The sequence below is a fragment of the Coffea arabica genome, chromosome 3c (genome assembly GCF_036785885.1).
Source record: "Coffea arabica cultivar ET-39 chromosome 3c, Coffea Arabica ET-39 HiFi, whole genome shotgun sequence".
Lineage (NCBI taxonomy): Eukaryota > Viridiplantae > Streptophyta > Magnoliopsida > Gentianales > Rubiaceae > Coffea > Coffea arabica.
In genome coordinates this window covers 37,920,480-37,927,282 of record NC_092314.1, presented here as the reverse complement: position 1 = coordinate 37,927,282, position 6,803 = coordinate 37,920,480, and the positions used below count along the sequence as shown (strand labels likewise).

The window sequence follows — 6,803 nt, the reverse complement described above, 5'->3', positions numbered from 1 at the left end:
AGACGAATTCAATGACACATTAATGATCTCTTAAATTAAGTAGTTTGAGGTAGGTGGTGTTTACACCTTTGTATTTTTGAAATGCTAAATATGAATTTTCTCAATTGAATGTTTTATTTTGATACATGTAAAATGAGCCATATATGCCTATTTGAAATGTTTTGCTATACTATGAAATATGAAATGAGTGGTATATTATCATAGAATGAAAGAAAATAAATGTGATGTATGAAATGAGATCTGAACAATTATGAAATAAACAATAGGGGTTATAGTCCTATCATGTATGATGTCCAAGTGAAGATCAAGGAAAATGCTTAATCGATTATGATGGTCATGGTAGCCATTGTGCCCTGTCGATTGACCTATGTTATGTTATGTCATGTGGCCAAGGGGTTGACGCGGAATGTCTTGATCGCCTCCTTAGAAAGGATTTAATATCTAGACTGAGTACTTAGAAGTTTGATATTGCATGTACTTATTTACGAGTTTTGTTTTATGAAATGAGATCACTTGATTGATGTATTTTATGATTTTCAAGAATTGTCTACAAATGTGATCATGTCATGTTATGTGTTTCCATGCCATGTTCGGTGGAGCCACTTCTAGCACCTGTGGGGCTAAGTGCCATGTTGAATGGATGCCACTTATATATATGCGACTCACCTTTAATGAAATATGTTTATATAATATATGAAATGATGCCAAATATTTTTATTTGATGTGCATATGTGGAATGGTGTGACTAAATTTGTAAATATATATAGTATGTATATAGTTACATGATATGGTAGAAGAGTAAATACTATCTATTAGGCATACATCACTCAACCCATATCTCATTATTTTCTTACAGATCAAGAAAGCTAGATCATGTATGTTTAGAAGATAAGAAAGAGAGATGAATGGGAAGATCACTACAAGAAATTTGGCTTTTTGTGACAACATTCTCAGTGACAACAGAAAAAGTTGTCATAGTTGAGTAAATTTAGTGACGACTTTTTATGTTATCATAGTTGACCGAGGGTAGACTCATCAGCAGTGACAACATGGGACTAATCGTCACAATATGGGTGGCGCGCAACTGGCCTGTGTGGCGGGTAATCACCATCGTGACAACTTGAAAAAATGTTGTCACTAAAATGGGTCCTATAGTGACTACTTACAATGTTATCACAATGAGGTTACCGGTTCAAAGTTAGTGACAATAATTAGTCATCCTTGTGTAAAGTAATTGTTCCTAACTCACTTTCATTAATTCTACTATGCCATCCTAATTTTTTCAATATTGCCCCATATGTTGTAAATAAATTTAATTAATTCTATTATGGCATCCTATCTTTTACATTTTAGCCCTGTATGTGGTAAACTAATTTCATTAACTTTACCATGACACCTTATCTTTTGCAATTTAGCCTCATGTGTAATAAGCCAATTTCATTAATTCTATTATGGCATCCTATCATTTACAATTTTGCCTATGTTTTTCGTTAGTAAAATGGGGAAGGTATTGTAATAAAAATGTATACATATTTTATAATTGTTCCAAACTTAGTTAGTAACTTGTTATGAAGGTAAAACAATATCATGGATTCCCTATCTAGTTCTCTTGGCAACACATGAAAAATTAGTGATCGGAAAATTACTTGTGTGACGACCTAGGAAAATGTTGTCACTAAAATGGTTCATATAGTGGCAACTTCCAACATCGTCATTGTCGCTCAACTGGTTCAGAGGTAGTGACAACAATTAGTTGTCACTGTCTAAAGTACTAGTTCCTAGATCATTTTCATCAATTCTACTATGCCACCCAAACTTTTGCAATTTAGCCCCAAATGTAATAAAAATATTTCATTAATTATACTATAACACCATAACTTTTGTAAATTAGCCCCATATGTAGTACACTAATTTCTTCAATTCTACCATTACACCCTAACTTTTGCAATTTTGCCCCATATGTAGTATACCAATTTCTTTAACTCTACCATTACACCATAACTTTTACAATTAAGCCCTATATGTAATTCGCCAATGTCATTAAATCAACTATGGCACTCTAACTTTTGCAATTTAGCCCTGTATGTAATACACAAATTTCCTTATTTGTACCATGGCACCCTATGGTGTTGCGATTTAGCGCTATTTTTTTATTAGCAAAATATATAATGTATCTTAATAAACTATATATGTATACATTTTTTATAATTTTCCCAAACTTAGGTAATAATTTGTTATAAATGTAAAATAATTCATACATTCCCCATTTATCCAAATGACAACATGGTGGAAAATTAATAATTTGGATAATCTAAAAATAGAGGTAGTCAATAGTAGAATTTAACAATAAAACTTAATACGAAATTAAGTCTAATCTTAACATTTGCATGATCAAAAGGTTGTTATTAATTATAGAAGCCACATTTATCATTTATGAATTGGTACATATACCAAATAAATAGATTTAGCATTTCGTACATGTATTTGCAAACTATTTTGATTGTTCATTCAACTAATTCAACCATCAAGTCTTGTTAGACTGCAAGTCATACATAATTGATAACACCACAAAATGAGTACCAAAAAGATTTTAATTTAAAAAATTGTTTATTTTTTTGAATCATAAACATATTTCTAACAACATTTTTATTTTTTGAACTATTTTATTGCATAATAAATTAGAAAAAGTCCTATATTAGTTAAAATTGGCAAAAAAAAATCTGTCCAAACACACTAAATTGTCATATTCTATTATTTTAACACAACCTGAGAGTAAAAAAAAAATAAAACTCAAAACAATTGAAAAACTTAATTACATAAAGATGAGAGAAAGAAAAAAGAGAGAGATAGGTGAAAGGACAAAGAAAGTGTGCACTTCTTGCATCTAAATAAGGAAAAGGCGTGCTTTTAATATGTATGGGACTAAGAGCGGCAAACTAAAAAATTCAAGTGGCATGGCGGGCTGAAGGGATTTTAGGAAAACAACACCGTTTGATTCTATGTCCTAATAACTTAGCCAAAATTTAAGACATCTTCTTTCTCTCTTTTTGTCCTCCTCACATCATCGAGAATGCCCTTCTTATGTATCAAGCTTGCACTACCAAATCCATCCATGAACCAATTAGTACGAACACTTTGAATTTGGGCAACTTTATCGAGCTTGCACCATCAACATCCCTAATTCGCCTGTTGCACTGCCTTGGTGGCAAGAAATCAGAAATTAGGGCTTCAAAACTTGGGTGAAAGCTGGAGTTTAGAGCTTGAAGCTTGGGGAAAACAAGAAGTTAGGGATTGAAGGCATAGTTTGAGGTAATTTCAATATTTTGTGTCCGATTTTGCAGTGCATGTGTACATATTTTCATGGTTATGGCTAGTTGCACCTTCACTGTTTCTTGTCAAATTTAGCTTTTTGGCTCAATCTTGTTAGTCTCTGATTTAAGCATCAACAAGTTTTGAATCCCTTTTGTTCTGTTCTTATAGATTTGTTGGATTTTTATGGGGAAATTGTCCTTTTAAGTGACAAGTTTTGTTTTTCTTTTCTGAAATCATTAGCTGGTTTTACACGACTTTATCCCGGTTAGAGCAGCAAATACATAGTTTCAACATGGATATGGAAATAGTTTCCAATTATGTTCTACAAAAAATATGTCCATGTGTTGTAGATGTAGAGCAAGTACTAAGTTGTGTATAACTTGTAGTTTTCTTCTACTTTAGATCCATATGAGAGTATGAAATATTTAGTTTATAGACATTAATGTGGGTTATGGTGTGATATTTTCTTCGTTCTTCACAAATGTCACAAGTATGAGAGCTTCCAGTCTCAGTGCCTCTCAAACTCACCATTCCCCAATAATAAAGAAAATTAAGATAAAATCACCAACAGAGCTGGCCAGCCAACGATGGCTATGGCCGAGTGCTTTGCTCATCCGATGTTTAACATGCGGTTTGGGCTTGGTACAGCTTTGGTGATGCAAGAAGCGAATGTCTATCCAGACGCATATGCCCTCCATTTCCATGTTAGGTTTATTTTCTTGCTTTTGAGCTTGATAGGATCCATTTTGGTGGTAACTTGGCACCGATTACGTGTTCTAAGATTTGGGGGTTCTGCCTTGTTGGGCTTTACGTTATTTTCATGATACTGAGCTTGATCATTGCAATGTTCTGGGCATGATTCTGATGATGGTGAAGTATCTAAGCTGCTGTACATACCATCTGTAGAACCGGCTAGATGTGTCAAAAAGAACTCACTTACAGGACATGTTCTCATGAAGAAAAAGGAGGATCGAGCAAGAATTGAGAGACTTACATTTGATCATTTTTGAAGAATTACGCCTAACCAAAGATGAGTACGAAGAATTACAGAACCGTGGGTTCCTTTTCCTGTGAAGAGAAACAGCTTTTGATTTTATGTTTCCTTACTAGTAACTTCTGGTAGTCACCTTCCATTCTTGCAAGAATCACAGGAAAACCTTTGATTTTATCGAAATACCATACCTTATTAGCTCCACGTCTGTAATCCAAAGGTACCCGAGAAGTATAGTAGCCACCTTCTAGTTCTATTTGCCTTTCTTGTGACTTGTTTCCTTTCTGCTCCTATTTGCCTTTCCAGTGACTTGTTTCCTTTCTCCCCTCCCTCAACTCTGTCCATTTGAGAACTTTTGCACAAGGCTTTGGTGCAAGTATTTGAATTTGCAACGTTAATCTGTGTTAAGGTGCTCAATATTTGTTAGTAATTAATCTCATTTTGTTTCAGTAGATGGTCTCTGTCTGTTCCAAAATTAGAAATTGGAGAAATGGTTCTGCATTTCATTCGTTTTCTCTTCTTTTCCTGTCTATTTATATGAATAAGAAAGTCATTTCATGTGTACGGATTTCTCTTCTGTTTTCTAGGAGGCATATATGCAGTAAATGAAACTGTTTGTATGGGATTTGTTAAGGCATGGCTAAGAGATTTTAAGCAAGTTTCACAGAGATAATAAGAATAGTAATTAAGAATTCAAGTTAGATTCTGGTTGTAGTTTCAATATGTGTCACCATTGATGTTTGCAGCAATTATCTCATCTTTTTTTGTTCCTGGGACAGAGAGACTGCTCTCGAAGTTGTGAGATTGCTGGCACAAAAGACCAAAGAAATTGGATTTGAGTTTCTTAAGCATGTGAAAGAGCAGGAACTGGTAGCAAGCTTGTTGTTGGTGGCTCGTGAAAAGGTTATGTCTCCCCCACTCCATTTTCTCTGAGAATCTAGTGATACTGTACCACAGTACATGGACTTATTCCAAACAAAGTTTTCCTTGCAGCTTAACATGACAGAATTTGGTATAAGAAGTAAAAGGGAATTGAGATGAATTTGATGCACTTCGGTGATAACATCATTCCTATTAGAAAGGTGAGGATATAAATTCTTTGCATTTCCATTCTCTATTGCAACTACTGTCTTATTAAAATTACATAGTTTTCTAGAAATCTGGTTTAGATACCTTGGCATGTAGATGGTATGATTCTTTTACCACTTATCATGGGTGACTTTGTTTAACTTTTGTTTTGTATGACTATTCATTCAAATTCAATGGTGTACATTTGTAATGGCATATTTTTTGATTGAATCTACTCTAATGCATGCTACTTTTCTTTCATTGCAGTACAGTGTTGTTAAATGCTCATGAGGAAATGAACAATAGCTTGGGCTTTGGATATGCTCATGAGGATGGCTGCATTTTGACATAGATTGCTGTTTTAGTCTATATTTTTGTTATAGAGATCTAATACTCTGTTTTTTGGACTAGCCTATATTTTTGTTTAGAGATCTAAGTACTCTGTTTTTTGGATGGATAATGGTAATTACTAACTGAGTTGAAATGGGCTCAATACTTTAGTTTTTTGGATACAGACTAGTTTCAAGACAAAGCACATGCAACTTCACTAAGCCTTTTGTCAAATTGAAAGTTCTGCCATAATTGTTGGAAATGCCATGATAATGCTGTATTTGTAACGGTCAATTGCACTCTTCAAGACAAAACTTGGTGATAACCTGTAAGTTTACTAAATTGAATTGTCACTAAATACTAGGATTGATAGTGACAAACCCAAGTCGTCATTGTAGACTTCAAATTTGTGATGATTTTTGCTACATTTAATGACAAAAAATACGTGAAACAGTGACAATAAAAGTCATCACAGGATGATAACTGTTAGTGACGACTTCGTCCTCGTCATTGAATAACAAGATTCTGTGACAATATTCAAGGGGTTGTCACATAGACCTATTTGTGACATAGAATCAGTGACAACCATGTGATAATGAAAAAAGTCGTCACTATACTCGTATAATGACGACTTTTTGGTTTTTGGTGACAACTTTTTGTTGTCACAAAAGGCCGATTTCCATTTAGTGGATGTTTAAATTCTAAGAAATCAAAGCAAAGTATTTTGTAGATGTATTTGGTAAACTGTGTATTCATTTAGTAATTGTAAATTATAAATTTTATTGAAATTTATAATTTATGGTCATGATGCCTTGTATTCATGGGAGTAAGGTCTCATGAGTATGGCGTGCCATGTTAACTCGATCCAAGAATCCGAATTTGGAACTTGACATTTAATGGTATTAGAGCCTACGTTGTATGATTCGGAAGTATGTAGGATGATGTTTGAGGAATTAATGATTTTAGGAAGGGAAAAGAGTCCCAATGGCCTTCCAACTCTTTCCCAGATAAAGTTTTAACCCTCCAATAATTAACAGTAAAAGTTTGGCCTTCGATCTAATAAAATAGCATATTTGTGGTCCTTCTGTCAAATCCAACAGTT

The 6,803-nt window shown here is 33.7% G+C and overlaps 1 long non-coding RNA gene across 1 annotated transcript; it reads left to right on the top strand.

Annotated features, from left to right (window-relative positions):
• Positions 1-2,954: 2,954 nt before the first annotated feature.
• On the top strand, positions 2,955-5,864 carry LOC140038132 (uncharacterized). Its single transcript, XR_011841947.1, has 3 exons — positions 2,955-3,309; positions 5,083-5,385; positions 5,639-5,864. It is a non-coding gene; the product is annotated as an uncharacterized lncRNA (long non-coding RNA).
• Positions 5,865-6,803: the final 939 nt, after the last annotated feature.